Genomic DNA, 20,725 nt, shown 5'->3' with positions numbered 1-20,725 from the left:
TGATAACTTCTCTCGGAGTGGCTGTCGGAGTCGGAGCTGGATATCCATTCACCAACATGAGCTTGATGTCTTCGTTTTGTGTAGCTCCTTGATGATTTTTCCTTCCTTTTCGAATCCTTGCTTCTTCGTGAGTATCTTTGTTCATAACGATCATCTCTACTCCTTCTCTCTCTTGGTGGTGATTCTTTGCTTCTTCTTTTTGGAGAATCTTCTCTTCTCTTGTAGGGAGCCGTACACTCATTGGAATAGTGTCCGGGTCTTCCATAATTGTAGCAGTTTCGCTCTCGACTAGAAGATCTTTTGTCATTGTAGGACCTTGACTTGAAGCTTCTATCTTTGCTTCTACTCTTGTAGAACTTGTTGAAGTTCTTCACCATTAAGCTCAATTCTTTATTGAAGTTTTGTTTCTCACTTGATGATGTAGGGGCTTCACATGAGGCTTTGTAGGCACCACTTGATTTGTTGTGAAGTTCCTCTTTATCCTTAAGTGACATCTCATGAGCAACAATTCTTCCAATCACCTCCGTTGGCTTGAGATCTTTGTAATTGGGCATCATTTGGATCAATGTGCACACGGTATCATATTTTCCATCCAAGGCTCTTAGAATCTTCTTGATGATGAATCTATCGGTCATCTCTTCACTTCCTAAGCCGACAATCTCATTTGTGATGAGAGCAAGCCTAGAGTACATTTCAGCGACACCTTCACCATCCTTCATTTTGAACTTGTCAAGTTGACTTTGAAGCACATCAAACTTGGATTCCTTGACGGAGTCGGTACCTTCATGCATATCAATCAAAGTGTCCCAAATTTCCTTTGCATTCTCAAGACGGCTGATTTTGTTGAATTCTTCGGGGCACAATCCGTTGAAGAGAATATCACAAGCTTGAGCATTGTATTGCAACATCTTCAACTCATCTGCGGTAGCTTCACGGTTTGGTTCTTTCCCATCAAAGAAGTCACCTTGCAAACCAACACAGACAATAGCCCAAACGGCGGGGTTATGTCCAAGAATATGCATTTTCATTTTATGCTTCCAACTAGCAAAATTAGTACCATCAAAGTAAGGACCTCTATGGTGATAATTTCCCTTGCTAGACGCCATACTCTCCTAGGTTGTGAAACCAAGGCTATGACCACCAAAAGCTATGGAGATCAAAGCAAATGGAGACCAAAGCTCTGATACCACCTGTAGGATCGAAAGTATGTCTAGAGGGGGGTGATTAGACTACTTGACCAAATAAAAACTTAACCTTTTCCCAATTTTAGTTCTTGGCAGATTTTAGCTATTGTAGGACAAGTCAAGCAATCATCACACAATTCAAGCAAGCATGCAAAGAGTATATTGGCAGCGGAAAGTAAAGCATGCAACTTGCAAGAATGTAAAGGGAAGGGTTTGGAGAATTCAAACGCAATTGGAGACATGGATGTTTTCCCCGTGGTTCAGATAGGTGGTGCTATCCTACATCCACGTTGATGGAGACTTCAACCCACGAAGGGTAACGGTCGCGCGAGTCCACGGAGGGCTCCACCCACGAAGGGTACACGAAGTAGCAACCTTGTCTATCCCACCATGGCCATCGCCCATGAAGGACTTGCCTCACTAGCGGTAGATCTTCATGAAGTAGGCGATCTCCTTGCCCTTACAAACTCCTTGGTTCAACTCCACAATCTTGTCGGAGGCTCCCAAGTGACACCTAGCCAATCTAGGAGACACCACTCTCCAAGAAGTAACAAACGGTGTGTTGATGATGAACTCCTTGCTCTTGTGCTTCAAATGATAGTCTCCCCAACACTCAACTCTCTCTCATAGGATTTGGATCTGGTGGAAAGAAGGTTTGAGTGGAAAGCAACTTGGGGAAGGCTAGAGATCAAGATTCATATGGTAGGAATGGAATATCTTGGCCTCAACACATGAGTATGTGGTTCTCTCTCAGAACATATGAGTTGGAATTGTGTATGTGTTCTGATGGCTCTCTCCACAAATGAAGAGGAGGTGGAGGGGTATATATAGCCTCCACACAAAATCCAACCGTTACACACAGTTTTCCAATCTCGGTGGGACCGAATCAACAAACTCGGTCGGACCGAAAAGGTAAATCTAGTGACCGTTAGAGATTTTCGGTGGGACTGACATGCAACTCGGTAGGACCGATATGGTTAGGGTTTGGGCATAACGTAATCTCGGTGAGACCGATTACACAAACTCGGTGAGACCGAGTTTGGTAATAAGCTAACCACAGAGTTGATCAGGCAAACTCAGTGGACCGATTTGCTCTTTCGGTGAGACCGAAAAGTTACAAAAGGGAAACAGAGAGTTTACATTGCAATCTCGGTGGGACAGATTCGCTCTTTCGGTGAGACCGAAAAGTTACTAAAGGGAAACAGAGAGTTTGCAATCCCATCTCGGTGAGACCAAGATCCCTATCGGTAGAACCGAATTGCTAGGGTTTGGCAGTGGCTTATGACAAGTGAAACTCGGTGGCGCCGGATAGAAAGAATCGGTTGGACCGAGTTTGGCTTAGGGTTTAGGTCATTTGTGGATATGGGAAAGTAGTTGAGGGTTTTGGAGCATATCACTAAGCACATGAAGCAAGAGGCTCATTAAGCAACACCTCATCCCTCCTTGATAGTATTGGCTTTTCCTAAAGACTCAATGTGATCTTGGATCACTAAAATATAAAATGAAGAGTCTTGAGCTTTTGAGCTTGAGCCAATCCTTTGTCCTTAGCATTTTGAGGGTTCCACTTTCACATCCATGCCATGCCAATCATTGAGCTTTCCTGAAATAGTCATCTTGGAATAGCATTAGCTCAATGAGCTATATGTTGTTCTGAATTACCAAAACCACCTAGGGATAGTTGCACTTTCAAATTTCAAAAAATTTCCTACGCACAGCAAGATCATGGTGATGCATAGCAACGAGAGAGGGGAGAGTGTGTCAACGTACCCTCGTAGACCGAAAGCGGAAGCGTTTAGCACAATGCGGTTGATGTAGTCGTACGTCTTCACGATCCGACCGATCAAGTACCGAACGCACGGCACCTCCAAGTTCAGCACACGTTCAGCCCGATGACGTCCCTCGAACTCCGATCCAGCCAAGTGTTGAGGGAGAGTTTCATCAGCATGACAGCGTGGTGACGATGATGATGTTCTAACGACGCAGGGCTTCGCCTAAGCACCACTACAGTATTATCGAGGTGGACTATGGTGGACGGGGCACCGCACACGGCTAAAAGATCAAACGATCAATTGTTGTGTCTCTAGGGTGCCCCCTGCCCCCATATATAAAGGAGCAAGGGTGGAGGTGCGGCCGGCCAGGAGAGGCGCGCCAGGAGGAGTCCTACTCCCATCGGGAGTAGGACTCCCTCCCTTTAGCTTGTTGGATTAGGACTGGAGGGGGAAAGAGGAGGGAGATAGGAAGGAAAGGGGGGGCACCGCCCCCTCTCCTTGTCCTATTCGGACTAGGGGGGAGGGGCGCGCAACCCTACCCTGGCCACCTCTCCTCTTCTCGACAAAGGCCCACTATGGCCCATTAAGCCCCCGGGGGGTTCCGGTAACCCCTCGGTACTCCGGTAAAATCCCGATTTCACTCGGAACACTTCCGATATCCAAATATAGGCTTCCAATATATCAATATTCATGTCTCGGCCATTTCGAGACTCCTCGTCATGTCCGTGATCACATCCGGGACTCCGAACAACCTTCGGTACATCAAAACATATAAACTCATAATATAACTGTCATCGAAATGTTAAGCGTGCGGACCCTACGGGTTCGAGAACTATGTAGACATGACCGAGACACGTCTCCGGTCAATAACCAATAGCGGAACCTGGATGCTCATATTGGCTCCCACATATTCTATGAATATCTTTATCGGTCAGACCGCATAACAACATACATTGTTCCCTTTGTCATCAATATGTTACTTGCCCGAGATTCGATCGTCGGTATCTCAATACCTAGTTCAATCTCGTTACCGGCAAGTATCTTTACTCGTTTCGTAATACATCATCCCGCAACTAACTCATTAGTTGCAATGCTTGCAAGGCTTAAGTGATGTGCATTACCGAGTGGGCCTAGAGATACCTCTTCGACAATAGGAGTGACAAATCCTAATCTCGAAATACGCCAACCCAACAAGTACCTTCGGAGACACCAGTAGAGCACCTTTATAATCACCCAGTTACGTTGTGACGTTTGGTAGCACACAAAGTGTTCCTCCGGTAAACGGGAGTTGCATAATCTCATAGTCATAGGAACATGTATAAGTCATGAAGAAAGCAATAGCAACAAACTAAATGATCAAGTGCTAAGCTAACGGAATGGGTCATGTCAATCACATCATTCTCCTAATGATGAGATCCCGTTAATCAAATGACAACTCATGTCTAAGGTTAGGAAACATAACCATCTTTGATCAACGAGCTAGTCAAGTAGAGGCATACTAGTGACACTCTGTTTGTCTATGTATTCACACATGTATCATGTTTCCGGTTAATACAATTCTAGCATGAATAACAAACATTTATCATGATATAAGGAAATAAATAATAACTTTATTATTGCCTCTAGGGCATATTTCCTTTAGTCTCCCACTTGCACTAGAGTCAATAATCTAGATTACATAGTAATGATTCTAACACCCATGGAGCCTTGGTGTTGATCATGTTTTGCTCGTGGAAGAGGCTTAGTCAACGGTCTGCAACATTCAGATCCGTATGTATCTTGCAAATTTCTATGTCTCCCACCTGGACTAGATCCTGGATGGAATTGAAGCGTCTCTTGATGTGCTTGGTTCTTTTGTGAAATCTGGATTCCTTCGCCAAGGCAATTGCACCAGTATTGTCACAAAAGATTTTCATTGGACCCGATGCACTAGGTATGACACCTAGATCGGATATGAACTCCTTCATCCAGACTCCTTCATTCGCTGCTTCTGAAGCAGCTATGTACTCCGCTTCACACATAGATCCCGCCACGACACTTTGTTTAGAACTACACCAACTGACAACTCCACCGTTCAATGTAAACACGTATCCGGTTTGCGATTTAGAATCGTTTGGATCAGTGTCAAAGCTTGCATCGACGTAACCATTTACGACTAGCTCTTTGTCACCTCCATAAACGAGAAACATATCCTTAGTCCTTTTCAGGTATTTCAGGATGTTCTTGACCGTTGTCCAGTGATCCACTCCTAGATTACTTTGGTACCTCCCTGCTAGACTTATAGCAAGGCACACATCAGGTCTGGTACACAGCATTGCATACATGATAGAGCCTATGGCTGAAGCATAGGGAACATCTTTCATTTTCTCTCTATCTTCTGCAGTGGTCGGGCATTGAGTCTTACTCAATTTCACACCTTGTAACACAGGCAAGAACCCTTTCTTTGCTTGATCCATTTTGAACTTCTTCAAAACTTTGTCAAGGTATGTGCTTTGTGAAAGTCCAATTAAGTGTTTTGATCTATCTCTATAGATCTTGATGCCCAATATATAAGCAGCTTCACCGAGGTCTTTCATTGAAAAACTCTTATTCAAGTATCCCTTTATGCTATCCAGAAATTCTATATCATTTCCAATCAACAATATGTCATCCACATATAATATTAGAAATTCTACAGAGCTCCCACTCACTTCCTTGTAAATACAGGCTTCTCCAAAAGTCTGTGCAAAACCAAATGCTTTGATCACACTATCAAAGCATTTATTCCAACTCCGAGAGGCTTGCACCAGTCCATAAATGGATCGCTGGAGCTTGCACACTTTGTTAGCTCCCTTTGGATCGACAAAACCTTCTGGTTGCATCATATACAATTCTTCTTCCAGAAATCCATTCAGGAATGCAGTTTTGACATCCATTTTCCAAATTTCATAATCATAAAATGCGACAATTGCTAACATGATTCAGACAGACTTAAACATCGCTACGGGTGAGAAAGTCTCATCATAGTCAATCCCTTGAACTTGTCAAAAACCTTTTGCAACAAGTCGAGATTTATAGACAGTAACATTACCGTTAGCGTCAGTCTTCTTCTTGAAGATCCATTTATTCTCAATGGCTTGCCGATCATCGGGCAATTCAACCAAAGTCCACACTTTGTTCTCATATATGGATCCCATCTCAGATTTCATGGCCTCAAGCCATTTTGCGGAATCTAGGCTCACCATCACTTCTTCATAGTTCGTAGGTTCGTCATGGTCTAGTAACATAACCTCCAGAACAGGATTACCGTACCACTCTGGTGCGGATTTTACTCTGGTTGACCTACGAGGTTCAGTAACAACTTGATCTGAAGTTCCATGATCATCATCATTAACTTCCTCACTAATTGGTGTAGGCGTCACAGGAACCGGTTTCTATGATGAGCTACTTTCCAATAAGGTAGCAGGTACAGTTACCTCATCAAGTTCTACTTTCCTCCCACTCACTTCTTTCGAGAGAAACTCCTTCTCTAGAAAGGATCCATTCTTAGCAATGAATGTCTTACCTTCGGATCTGTGATAGAAGGTGTACCCAACAGTCTCCTTTGGGTATCCTATGAAGACACATTTCTCCGATTTTGGTTCGAGCTTATCAGGTTGAAGCTTTTTCACATAAGCATCGCAGCCCCAAACTTTAAGAAACGACAACTTTGGTTTCTTGCCAAACCACAGTTCATAAGGCGTCGTCTCAACGGATTTCGATGGTGCCCTATTTAACGTGGATGCAGCCATCTCTAAAGCATAACCCCAAAACGATAGCGGTAAATCAGTAAGAGACATCATATATCGCACCATATTTAGTAAAGTACGATTACGACATTCAGACACACCATTACGCTGTGGTGTTTCGGGTGGCACGAGTTGCGAAACTATTCCGCATTGTTTCAAACGTAGACCAAACTCGTAACTCAAATATTCTCCTCCATGATCAGATCGTAGAAACTTTATTTTCTTGTTACGATGATTTTCAACTTCACTCTAAAATTCTTTGAACTTTTCAAATGTCTCAGACTTATGTTTCATTAAGTAGATATACCCATATCTGCTTAAATCATCTGTGAAGGTGAGAAAATAACGATATCCGCCACAAGCCTCAATATTCATCGGACCACATACATCTATATGTATGATTTCCAACAAATCTGTTGCTCTCTCCATAGTTCCGGAGAACGGCAATTTAGTCATCTTGCCCATGAGGCACGGTTCGCAAGTACCAAGTGATTCATAATCAAGTGGTTCCAAAAGTCCATCAATATGGAGTTTCTTCATGTGCTTTACACCGATATGACCTAAACGGCAGTGCCACAAATAAGTTGCACTATCATTATCAACTCTGCATCTTTTGGCTTCAACATTATGAATATGTGTATCACTACTGTCGAGATTCATCAAAAATAGACCACTCTTCAAGGGTGCATGACCATAAAAGATATTATTCATATAAATAGAACAACCATTATTCTGTTATTTAAATGAATAACAGTCTCGCATCAAACCAGATCCAGATATAATGTTCATGCTCAACGCTGGCACCAAATAACAATTATTTAGGTCTAATACTAATCCCGAAGGTAGATGTAGAGGTAGCGTGCCGATGGCGATCACATCGACTTTGGAACCGTTTCTCACGCGCATCGTCACCTTGTCCTTGGCCAATGTTCGCTTAATCCGTAGTCCCTGTTTCGAGTTGCAAATGATAGCAACAGAACCAGTATAAAATACCCAGGTGCTACTGCGAGCTCTGGTAAGGTACACATCAATAACATGTATATCACATATACCTTTGTTCACCTTGCCATCTTTCTTATCCGCCAAATACTTGGGGCAGTTCTGCTTCCAGTGACCAGTCTGCTTGCAGTAGAAGCACTCATTCTCAGGCTTAGGTCCAGACTTGGGTTTTTTCTCTTGAGCAGCAACTTGTTTGCTGTTCTTCTTGAAGTTCCCCTTCTTCTTCCCTTTGCCCTTTTTCTTGAAACTAGTGGTCTTATTGACCATCAACACTTGATGCTCCTTCTTGATTTCTACCTCCGCAGCCTTTAGCATTGCGAAGAGCTCGGGAATCGTCTTATCCATCCCTTGCATGTTATAGTTCATCACGAAGCTCTTGTAGCTTGGTGGCAGTGATTGAAGAATTCTATCAATGACGCTATCATACGGAATATTAACTCCCAGTTGAATCAAGTGATTGTTATACCCAGACATTCTGAGTATATGCTTTGACAGAACTATTCTCCTCCATCTTGTAGCTGTAGAACTTATTGGAGACTTCATATCTCTCAATCTGGGCATTTGCTTGAAATATTAAATTCAACTCCTGGAACATCTCATATGCTCCATGACGTTCAGAATGTCGTTGAAGTCCCGGTTCTAAGCCGTAAAGCATGGCACACTGAACTATCGAGTAGTCATCAGCTTTGCTTTGCCAGACGTTCTTAACATCGTTAGTTGCATCTGCAGCAGGCTTGGCACCCAGCGGTGCTTCTAGGACGTAATTGTTCTGTGCAGCAATGAGGATAATCGTCAAGTTACCGACCCAGTCAGTGTAATTGCTACCATCATCTTTCAACTTTGCTTTCTCAAGGAACGCATTAAAATTCAACGGAACAACAGTACGGGCCATCTATCTACAATTAACATAGACAAGCAACATACTATCAGGTACTAAGTTCATGAAAAATTTAAGTTCAATTAATCATATTACTTAAGAACTCCCACTTAGATAGACATCCCTCTAATCCTCTAAGTGATCACGTGATCCAAATCAACTAAACCATAACCAATCATCACATGAAATGGAGTACTTTTCAATGGTGAACATCACTATGTTGATCATATCTACTATATGACTCACGCTCGACCTTTCGGTCTTAGTGTTCCGAGGCCATATCTGCATATGCTAGGCTCGTCAAGTTTAACCTGAGTATTATGTGTGTGCAAAACTAGCTTGCACCCGTTGTAGATGGACGTAGAGCTTATCACACCCGATCATCACGTGGTGTCTGGGCACGACGAACTTTGGCAATGGTGCATACTCAGGGAGAACACTTTTATCTTGAAATTAGTGAGAGATCATATTATAATGCTACCGTCAATCAAAGCAAGATAAGATGCATAAAAGATAAACATCACATGCAATCAATATAAGTGATATGATATGGCCATCATCATCTTGTGCTTGTGATCTCCATCTCCGAAGCACCGTCATGATCACCATCGTCACCGGCGTGACACCTTGAACTCCATCGTAGCAACGTTGTCGTCTCGCCAATCTTATATATGCTTCTACGACTATCGCTACCGCTTAGTGATAAAGTAAAGCATTATAGGGCGATTGCATTGCATACAATAAAGCGACAACCATATGGCTCCTGCCAGTTGCCGATAACTTGGTTACAAAACATGATCATCTCATACAATAAAATTTAGCATCATGTCTTGACCATATCACATCACAACATGCCCTGCAAAAACAAGTTAGACGTCCTCTACTTTGTTGTTGCAAGTTTTACGTGGCTGCTACTGGGCTTAGCAAGAACTATTCTTACCTACGCATCAAAACCACAACGATAGTTTGTCAAGTTGGTGCTGTTTTAACCTTCACGAGGACCGGGCGTAGCCACACTCGGTTCAACTAAAGTTGGAGAAACTGACACCCGACAGCCACCTGTGTGCTAAGCACGTCGGTAGAACCAGTCTCGCATAAGCGTACGCGTAATGTCGGTCTGGGCCGCTTCATCCAACAATACTGCCGAACCAAAGTATGACATGCTGGTAAGCAGTATGACTTATATCACCAACAACTCACGTGTGTTCTACTCGTGCATACGACATCTATGCATAAAACCAGGCTCGGATACCACTGTTGGGGAACGTAGTAATTTCAAAAAAATTCCTACGCACACGCAAGATCATGGTGATGCATAGCAACGAGAGAGGGGAGAGTGTGTCCACGTATCCTCGTAGACCGAAAGCGGAAGCATTTATCACAACGCGATTGATGTAGTCATACATCTTCATGATCCGACCGATCAAGTACCGAACACACGGCACCTCCGAGTTCAGCACACGTTCAGCCCGATGACGTCCCTTGAACTCCGATCCAGCCGAGTGTTGATGGAGAGTTTCGTCAGTGCGACGGTGTGGTGATGATGATGATGTTCTACTGACGCAGGGCTTCGCCTAAGCACCGCTACAGTATTATCGAGGTGGACTATGGTGGAGGGGGGCACCGCACACGGCTAAAAGATCAAACGATCAATTGTTGTGTCTCTAGGGTGCCCCCTGCCCCCGTATATAAAGGAGCAAGGGGGGAGGTGCGGCCGTCCAGGAGAGGCGCTGTAACACCCATGATGCGGCTATATCTCCCACGTGTCGGAGCACGACTTAGAGGCATAACCGCATAGTAGGCATGTCGCAAGAGGGGTAATCTTTACACATCCCATGTACTGAATAAGATAAAGAGAAAGAGTTGGCTTACAATCGCCACATCACACAATACATAACTATAGCATTACATCATCCAGAATACAATCAAGGTCCAACTACGGAACCAAAATAAAGACAACCCCAAATGCGATAGATCCCCGATCGCCCCAACTGGGCTCCATTACTGATCGTCTAGAAAGGAAACATAGTAACGTCCTGAATCCTCGTTGAACTCCCACTTGAGTTCGGTCGCATCCCCTGGAATGGCATCATCGGCACCTACATCTGGGTTTGGTAGTAATCTATGAGTCACGGGGACTCAGCAATCTCACACCCTCGCGATCAAGACTATTTAAGCTTATGGGTAGGAAAAGGTAGTGAGGTGGAGCTGCAGCAAGCACTAGCATATATGGTGGCTAACATACACAAATGAGAGGGAGAAGAGGAGCAAAGCACGATCGGTAAACTATGATAAGGAAGTGATCCTAGAACTATTTACGTACAAGCATAACACGAGACCGTGTTCTCTTCCCGGACTCCACTGAAAAGAGACCATCATGGCTACACACGATGTTTATTCATTTTAATTTAAGTTAAGTGTCAGGTTTTCTACAACCGGATATTAACAAATTCCCATCTACCCATAACCACGGGCACGACTTTCGAAAGTTCAAAACCCTGCAAGGGTGTCCCAACTTAGCCCATCACAAGCTCTGATGGTCAACGAAGGATATTCCTTCTCCCAGGACGACCCGATCAGCCTCGGAATCACGGTTACAAGACATTTCGACAATGGTAAAACAAGACCAGCAAGACCATCCGCTGTGCCGACAAATCCCGATAGGAGTCGCACATATCTCGTTCTCAGGGCACACCGAATAAGCGAAGCGTACATGAGCCGACGTAACCCAAGTTGCCAAGGGACGACCCTGCACGGTGCTCTAGTTTGGACCAACACTCAGAGGAGCACTGGCCCGGGGGTTTAAAATAAAGATGACCCTTGAGTCCCGGGGGCCTTGCTGGAGGAGTTTTATTCAAGGCGAACTGTCAATGGGTTCCCATTATAACCCAACTGCGTAAGGAACGCAAAATCAAGGAACATAACACCGGTATGATGGAAACTAGGGTGGCAAGAGTGGAACAAAACACCAGGCATAAGGCCGAGCCTTCCACCCTTTACCAAGTATATAGGTGCATTAAAGTAAACAAGATATAATAATGATATCCCAACAATAATCATGTTCCAAACAAGGAACAAACTCCAATCTTCACCTGCAACTAGCAACGCTATAAGAGGGGCTGAGCAAAGCGGTAACATTGCCAAACAACGGTTTGCTAGGACAAGGTGGGTTAGAGGTTTGACATGGCAATCTGGGGGACATGATAAAGCAAGTGGTAGGTATCACGGCATAGGCATAGCAATAGAGCGAGCAACTAGCAAGCAAAGATAGAAGTGATTTCGAGGGTATGGTCATCTTGCCTGCAAAGTTCTTCGAGTTGACGTAAGCTTGATCCTCGTAAGCGTACTCAACGGGTTCCTCGATCACGAACTCGTCTACCGGCTCTACCCAAGGCAAGACCACAAGCAAAAGAAAACACAATCAACCACGGTGCAATGCGCAAGCAACATGATGCAAAATATGGCATGATATGCGGGATGTAATATGCAATGCATATGCGTGCTCCGGAAGGAAAAGATTGAACTAGGCCTAAACTTGGCAAACCAAGTGCGCCGCTGGAAAGATGAGTTGATTTCGGTCGAAATCGATATAATGATCGCCGGAATCGGATGCGCGGTTTGCAAATGGCAAGCAAAACAAGAATGACACAATTCTGCGATTAACAGCACGATGCCATCTAAAATGCAACAAGAAAATAAGCTACTGCACTCTAACATAGCAACAAACCACATGGCAGTGATCTACTCAAGATGCTTGACAAAAGATGAACACTGAGCTACGGCTAAATCACACAATAGCAGGTTCAAACAAGCATGTCAAAAGTGCAAAAGATAACAGCTTCACAAACTTAGTGAATATACTAACATGTCAGGAATTAACATCAGGAAGCAATGTTTAGAGCAAGATATCAACGTGCTATAGGAACAGGACATAGCAAACAAAGGCATGACATGAATCTTCTCAAAGCATTTAACAGAAGTCTCTTACTAACCATAAGCCAAAAAGGATCAGAAGATAGGATAGCACCCATGTAAACATAGCAAGTTTCGTTAATAGATTCAGACTTAGCAGAAAACTGGACATGGCATAAACAGAGTTACGTAGGCATGTTTGCGAGCTCGATGCACTCAACACAAGGAATTGCATGACAAGCTAAGCACACTACCTTCAAGAAGACATGTTCAAGAAGCTAACCATGGCAAGAACCATCTCATATCATGCAAGGATCAACTACAACAACCTTGGCAAAATTGAATAACATGTAAACAATCTGCCAGGAATATTTTATAGCAAAAGTAGAGCAAGTTTGAGTCATGCTAGGGTACTCCATAAATGCAAACAAGGACATGGATGGATAGAGCATAACCATATGTCAAAATTATCCTTACTGAACATACTCAAAAGAGGCATGGATCACTCTGTAGCAACATGAATACATGGCATAAAAATAACAACAGGGAAATAACAGTGAAATTCCAAGTCCCTGAAATCAGCAACATCACGAGAGCTACTTTGCATGCATCTGCTAGTCACCACATTGATCACAAAAATACATGGCATACACCCCTGTAAAGATGGCATGGCATAGCCCAAAACACATGTAGGGCTCAAGTTCGTAGGAGGCACACAATAATCATGGCAAAAATGACAAATGCTCAATGACTAATAAGAATCAGGAACTAACATTTTATAGCACTTTTGCAACAGTCATTAGGGCATCAAGATGGACTCAAACAAGCATTGTGCAATGGAACAAAATGAAGAGGGCATCCTAACGAACATTTTGATATCTCATACACGCAAAATGGAGCTACAGATGATGAGTTATGGCATGATGAAAAGTGCTACAGGATGTAAAAATAAAAAGGACTTTGATATTTCGGGGTCAACCTAGGGTTTGACCCAATCAAGATCTGGGCGGCGCGGAAACCGAGGTCGATCAGAGCTCTTGCCGGAGTTGATGAAGAGGACGACGACGTGGGCGTGGAGCTCGCCGGATCGGGACCGGGGAGGCCGGATCCGGTGAGGAGGTTGGCGGGGAGGTCCGGCCGGCGCGGCGGCGAGGTACGGCGCGAGGTCCGACGAGGAGAAGCGCCGGTGACGGCGAAGCCGAGGCGCAGGCGGCGGCGCGCTCCGGCGGGAACTCGCGGGAAGCGGGGCAGCGCGGGTGGCGCGCGTTCGGGCGGCGGGGAGCCGCGGGCTTCGGGGGCGGGCCGTGGCGCACGCGGTGGCCGGGGATTCCATGTGGCTGCTTGTGAGTGGAGGGAAGTGGCGGCGCGATTTTTGTCCAGCCGGATCGGACGTGTCCAGCGGCGCAGGGTGGAAGAAGGCTAGGGTTTCGCCCGAAAATTCGGAGGAGTGCACATATTTATAGGTAGAGGGAGCTAGGAGAGTCCAAATGGAGTGCGGTTTTCGGCCACGTGATCGTGATCAAACGGCCGAGAGGATGGATGGGGTTTGGATGGGTTTTGGGCCACTATGGAGGGTTGTTGGGCTGCAACACACACGAGGCCTTTACGGTTCCTCGGTTAACCGTTGGAGTATCAAACGGACTCCAAATGACATGAAACTTGACAGGCGGTCTCCCGGTGGTGTACCAAGGCCGCTTGGAAAATCTCGGTCCAATCCGAGAACGTTTAACATCCGCACACGAAAATATGCAAAAGGGGGCGCCGGAGGACGTAGGAGTGCCGGATCGCAAAAGGGACAACGGGGAAAATGCTTGGATGCATGAGACGAACACGTATGCAAATGCGATGCACATGATGACGTGATATGAGATGCATGACATGAACAAAATGCAATACGAAGACAAAACCCAACCACGGGGAAATCTCATAACTTAGAGCTGAAAATGGCAAGAGTTGGAATACAAATATGGCAAGTTACATACGGGGTGTTACAACACTCCACCACTACGAAAGGATCTCGTCCCGAGATCTAGGACTGGAAAAACTCTGGATATTCGGAACGGATGTGGTCCTCGCGTTCCCAGGTGGCTTCACGGTCGGAATGATGTGACCACTTCACTTTCAGGAATTTGATAGACTTGTTGCGAGTCTAGCGCTCAGTTTCTTCAAGAATAGCAACGGGATGCTCATGATAAGACATGTCTTCTTGAAAATCAATCTCTTCGAAGTTGATGGTGCGGTCAGGAGTCTTGAAACACTTGCGAAGCTGAGACACGTGAAACACATCGCGCACATTTGTAAAGTTGGATTGAAGCTCAAGTTGATAGGCGAGGTCGCCTCTTTTGCCAATGATCTTGAAAGGACCCACGTATCTAGGGGCAAGCTTCCCTTTGATACCGAAGCGACGAGTACCTTTCATTGGAGAGACGCGGAGGTAGACATGGTCTCCGATCTCGAAAGCCAAGTCACGATGCTTGCTATCATAGTAACTCTTCTGGCGCGATTGCGCGGCTTTGAGATTTTCACGGATGAGTTTGCACATTTCTTCAGCCTCTGTGATCAAGTCATTGCCAAGAAGTTGGCGTTCACCAGTCTCTGACCAGTTAAGAGGAGTACGGCACTTTCTGCCATAGAGAATCTCAAATGGGGCCTTGCCCGAACTCGCTTGGAAGCTGTTGTTGTAGGAGAACTCGGCATATGGAAGACAATCTTCCCACTTCATACCGAAAGAAATGAGCAATCTCACGCTTCATTCGAGTCCACCAATACGATTGCTTGAGATCATGGTACATCTTTGTACTTCCAGGATGAATAGATATGAGTGAATTGTGAGCCTCGTTCATAATGAATTTATGAAGGTCACCCTTAGGAACAAAAATGCGATCCTCGAAGAATAGAGTATCTTTGTCATCCAGGCGATAGCACTTGTACTTGGGTTGGCTCTTGGCAATCCCATTCTTCACCTTCTTCACCATTGCATCAAGAAGTTGAGCCTCACGAATCTGATCTTCCGAAGTAGGAGAGACTTGGAGGTTGGCAAGAAATCCTTGAGGGACAACTTGGAGATTAAGTTTGCGGAAAGCTTCACAAAGGTCCGGTTGGAAGGGCTTGAGAATCAAACTATTGCAGTAAGCCTTCCTGCTCAAAGTGTCAGCAATGACATTGGCCTTGCCTGGAGTATATTCAATACTTTGATTATACTCTTGAATCATTTCGACCCAACGAGTCTGCCTGAGGTTGAGGTTGGGCTGAGTGAAGATGTACTTGAGACTCTTATGATCAGTGAAGATGTCCACTTTCCTTCCCAACAAGAGATGTCTCCAAGTTAAAAGAGCATGGACAACTGCCCCCAACTCGAGGTCATGAGTGGGGTAGTTCTTTTCGTTGGGCTTCAACTGGTGAGAGGTATAGGCCACAACTTTCTTCTCTTGCATTAACACAACACCGAGACCTTGCAGGGAAGCATCACAAAAAACCTCGAATGGTTTGGATTCATCAGGAGGAATCAGAACTGGAGCTGTGACTAACTTCTCTTTCAGGGTGTTGAAAGCAATGTCACATTCAGGCGTCCACACATACTTCACATGCTTCTAGAGGAGGTTGGAAAGAGGCTTTGCAATCTTAGAGAAATTCTCAACGGATCTTCGACAATAGCTTGCAAGCCCAAGGAAACTGCGGAGTTGCTTCACATTCTGAGGCGGTTCCCAATTCACAATTGCAGAAACCTTCTCAGGATTAACAGTTATGCCCTTGGCGGAGATGATATGCCCAAGGTAGAGAACCTCATCAAGCCAAAACTTGCACTTTGAAACTTCGCATAGAACTAATGTTCTCTGAGTTTGTCGAGTACCAATCTCAAGTGCTTGGCATGATCCTCCTTGTTCTTGGAAAAGACCAAAATGTCATCGAGATAGACCAAGACGAAGTCATTTGTGTAAGGGTTGAAGATGAAGTTCATCATGCGAGAGAACGTTGGAGGAGCATTGACAAGGCCGAAAGACATGACAGTGTATTCGTAGGAACCATAGCTTGTTCTGAATGCTGTCTTGGGGATATCTTGTTCACGAATGTGAATCTGATGATAGCCCATACGGAGGTCAAGCTTGGAGAATACTTGAGCACCTTTGAGTTGTTCGAAAAGCTCATTGATGTTGGGAAGTGGGTACTTGTTATTTATGGTCTTCTTGTTCAATGGACGGTAGTCGACACAAAGTCGGTCCGTGCCATCTTTCTTCTTGACAAAAAGAACACCACAACCCCATGGAGAAGAACTTTGTTGGATCAGACCCATACGCTCTTGTATTTCGAGTTGTTTCTTTAGCTCCTTCAACTCTTCTGGTCCAAGCTTGTAAGGACATTTGCAAACAGGTTCCGTGCCAGGCTCAAGATCAATGACGAATTCAACTGGCTGGTGAGGAGGCATTCCTGGAAGCTCTTCTGGAAAGACGTCTTGATATTCACAAATGACTGGAATCTGAGAGATGACATTCAACTCGCCCTTCTCACTAAGAGAAAACAGACGAATGGTATCATCACGAGCGGCAAAGACGATCACATCCTCAGACGAGTGTGTCAATTGAATCTGCCTGTCAGCACAATCAAGTTGAGCCTTGTGCTTAGAAAGCCAGTCCATTCCGAGAATAAGATCAATATCTGAATCACCAAGGACCATTGTAGAAGACACAATTCTATAATCACCCATCTCGATAGAAACATTTGGGATCATCGTGGTAGCCTCATAGACTTGGCCGGAGAAACCACTCCCATCAGTTTACCCAACATTTCCAAAACGAAGTCATGCTTTGAAACAAAAGATCTTGACATGAAACAATGCGATGCACCAGTATCAAAAAGGACTTTTGCAAGAGTAGAATTAACTGGAAAGTTACCCATGATCACTTCTGAAGAGTCCTCTGCCTGAGCTGCGTTCATCAAGTTAACCTTTGCAAACTTGGGATTATGCTTGACCACTGCATTGCTGGCAGATCTCACAGGGGGAGGAGGCGGAAGACGCCTCTGGTTGAAGCATTTGTTTGCATAGTGACCCTTCTGCTGACACTTGTTGCACGTAACTTCTGAGAGAGGACGGTGATACAGAGCACTTGACCTTGTAGCATGAGACGACGCTTTGTTCTGAAAGCCTGGGTTGGGTGGGTGGGAAGATCCATTGCCACCTTTACTCTTCTGCTGGTAAGGCTGACGGAACAGAGGAGGAGGAGGCAACCAGTACTTTTGCTGCTTAGCTGCCACTTGAGTTGAAAAAGAAGGAGTTACATCCCTGACTCTCTTCTTAGAAGCATCGCACTTGAGCTGAGCAGCCTCTTGCTTTAGTGCCATGTTGTAGAACTCATCATACTGTTTCGGCTCAAAAAGCACGAGAGCTAGTTGCAGATCTTCTCTGAGGCCACCTCTGAATTGATAAATCATGCTCTTCTCGTCAGGGACGTCTTGTTTGGCGAAGCGAGCGAGGCTCTGAAACATGATGTTATATTGGTAACGGACCTCCCCAGATGGTAATCTTAAAGTGGCCGATTTACCCTCTTTTGCAATGAGTTTCGCTACAGCACCTGCTGCTCTAGCTAATTGCCCACCCCTTCCACGTGTGATTTCTATGTTATGCATGGCCGTGCCTAAGGGCATATCGGTTGAAGTAGATTCTTCTTTTCTCTCAAAAAACCCCTTCCCAAACTGTACAAGCTTCTTCCAAAGCATACGGCTTTCTAGATGTATATGACGATCTCTAGACAGATGGATCTTATATGAATCATATGATGAAGTACCACATGAGTGGATATATAGGAAAGGAATCCAAATCTGCCGAATCGCTCATGTTATGATCTTCTACATCCTAGGTCTCTGCGTTCCGTCATCTGGCTTATGTTCTTCATGTAGCAGTCAGATCGAATGACTCTATGAAATTACGTCGATACTTCCACATATTATGGGTAATGTAGGAGACATCCCTTTTTTTCCCCGGGGGTCTTAATTACCACTGCTTAGCTTTCAATTTGCCAATGACCATCAAATTAAATGTGAATAACCCGTCCTCCTCTCTTTGAAACAAGGGGCGCTTCCGGTTCTGTGCGTGCTTCAAACAATTTTGTCTTCTCCATATTACCATATCTCTAGAGCCAATAATTTTCTATGAGGAACTACCGAACTCAATCACTTGCTGCCGTTACTCAACAGTTTTCTGTTGAGGTCTATCCCGTAGAGGTAGTCAAATTGGATCAGTGATCGATTTCTAGGTTTCATCGTAAACCTAATTGGTTACTTCCAATTATGTAAATCAATAGTTCAAACCGCACTCAAAGGTAGGTCATTTCCCATTGATATAGGAACTTTTGTACCAGAAACAATAGTATCTCCAATTATAACCCCTCTGGGATGTAAAATATATCTCTTCTCACCATCCCCATAGTGTATGAGACAAATGTATGCATTTCGATTAGGGTCGTATTCTATGGTTACGATTCTACCAGATATGTCTTTTTGATTCCGTCGAAAATCTATTTTACGGTATAGGCGCTTATGACCTCCCCCTCTATGCCTTGCGGTAATGATTCCTCTGGAATTACGACCTTTACCACAACGGTGCCGTCCATGGATCAAATTATTTTGTGGATTGGATTTCACTTGCCTGTCTACGGTTCCCTTGTGTGTGCTCAGGATAGGTGTTTTGTATAAATGTTTCTCCGTATTATTAAGTATTCTCCTTTAGTTTTTTTCTCTATCTAGAAGTGGAATAGAATAACCCGGTTGAAGGGTAATGATCATACGTCTGTAATGCATTGTATGGCCCAGAATAGGTCCTATTCTTCTACCTTTTCCAGGTAGTCGATGGCTATTCACAGCTACCACCTTAACACCAAAGAAGAGTTCGACCCAATGCTTTATTTCTGTCTTAGTAAATCCCGATTCGATATTAAAAGTATATTGATTCTTTCCCAATAAACGAAGACTTTTTTCTGTAAATACTGCGTATTTGATTCCATCCATAAATCGACTTTCCCTCCTATGCTCTGAGTTCCAGTATCGATAAGAATTCGAGTTCTTATTGTTCTTATGTTATGGTATGAATATACCATACCAATTCGTTATGTATGGATGATGGATGAGATTCCATGGATAGAGAGCCAGTTCCAATAGACTTATGGAATGTTCCCGTTCGTGTGCATCCAGCGGGAATTGAACCCGCAAATTTACCAATTATGAGTTGGGCGCTTTAACCATTCAGCCATGGATGCTTAACAGGGATCATCGTACATCGTAAATAACCAATTTTCATATAGAAAGACATATCATAGAAAAATGAAATCGAAAATATTCCGAGATGGCAAATATTCGGAGATGACTATGAAAACACCTCTCTGGATCCTCGAATTGAAAGAGAGATTGAGAGGGATCAAGAATCCTAATTCTCGCTATTTGGAATGGATCCAATTCTATTGAGTCTGACTCATAGTGATCATTTCTCTTTAGCAAAGATGACCTTGGTTATCAAAGGATTGAACAACCGGCATCCATTTACTTATGATACCTAGTTGGCATTGATAACAAGGATCTAATGAATTATGAGTTTAATAGATCCTCTTTAGCAGAAAGACGTATATTCCTTGCTCATTATCAGACAATCACTTATTCCCAAACCTCATGTGGGACTAATCGTTTTCATTTACCATCTCATGGAAAACCCTTTTCATTCCGCTTAGCCCTAACGGGTATTTTAGTGATAGGTTCTGTAGGAACTGGACGATCCTATTTGGTCAAATACCTAACGAAAAATTACGATTTTCCTTTCATTAAGGTACGAGGGCTTCTTATTCCACAAGAACGAAAGCATCTTTTCATTCTTTCATATACTAGGGGTTTTTACTTGGAAAAGACAATGTTCCATACTAAAGGATTCGGGTCCATAACCACGAGTTCCAGTGCACTAGATCTTGTAGCACTTAGCAACGAAGCCCTATCCATTAGTATTCCACATAAGAAATCCATTCTAGAAAAAAATACAATTAGATTAGCTCTTCATAGACAAACTTGGGGTTTGCGAGGCAAGGTAAGATCGGCTCGGGATCATGGGACCCTTTTCTATCAGATAGGAGGGGCTCTTGTACAAAATAGACTTACTAAGTAATAACCCCATAGAATCTATCTATATAAAGATAAAGAGGCAATCGTGTCAGGAAGCGGGTTTTTCTTTGGCCAAAAGGTACT

General features: G+C 44.1%; 1 non-coding gene across 1 annotated transcript; it reads right to left on the bottom strand.

The window, feature by feature from the left end:
- Positions 1-19,681: 19,681 nt before the first annotated feature.
- Positions 19,682-19,755, bottom strand: TRNAM-CAU. The gene has a single exon. It is a non-coding gene; the product is annotated as a tRNA-Met (tRNA).
- Positions 19,756-20,725: the final 970 nt, after the last annotated feature.

Source organism: Triticum dicoccoides, chromosome 3A, assembly GCF_002162155.2.
Source record: "Triticum dicoccoides isolate Atlit2015 ecotype Zavitan chromosome 3A, WEW_v2.0, whole genome shotgun sequence".
NCBI classification, from domain to species: Eukaryota; Viridiplantae; Streptophyta; class Magnoliopsida; order Poales; family Poaceae; genus Triticum; species Triticum dicoccoides.
The sequence above is the reverse complement of the archived record's forward strand: the minus strand, read 5'-3'. Positions and strand labels throughout refer to the sequence as shown.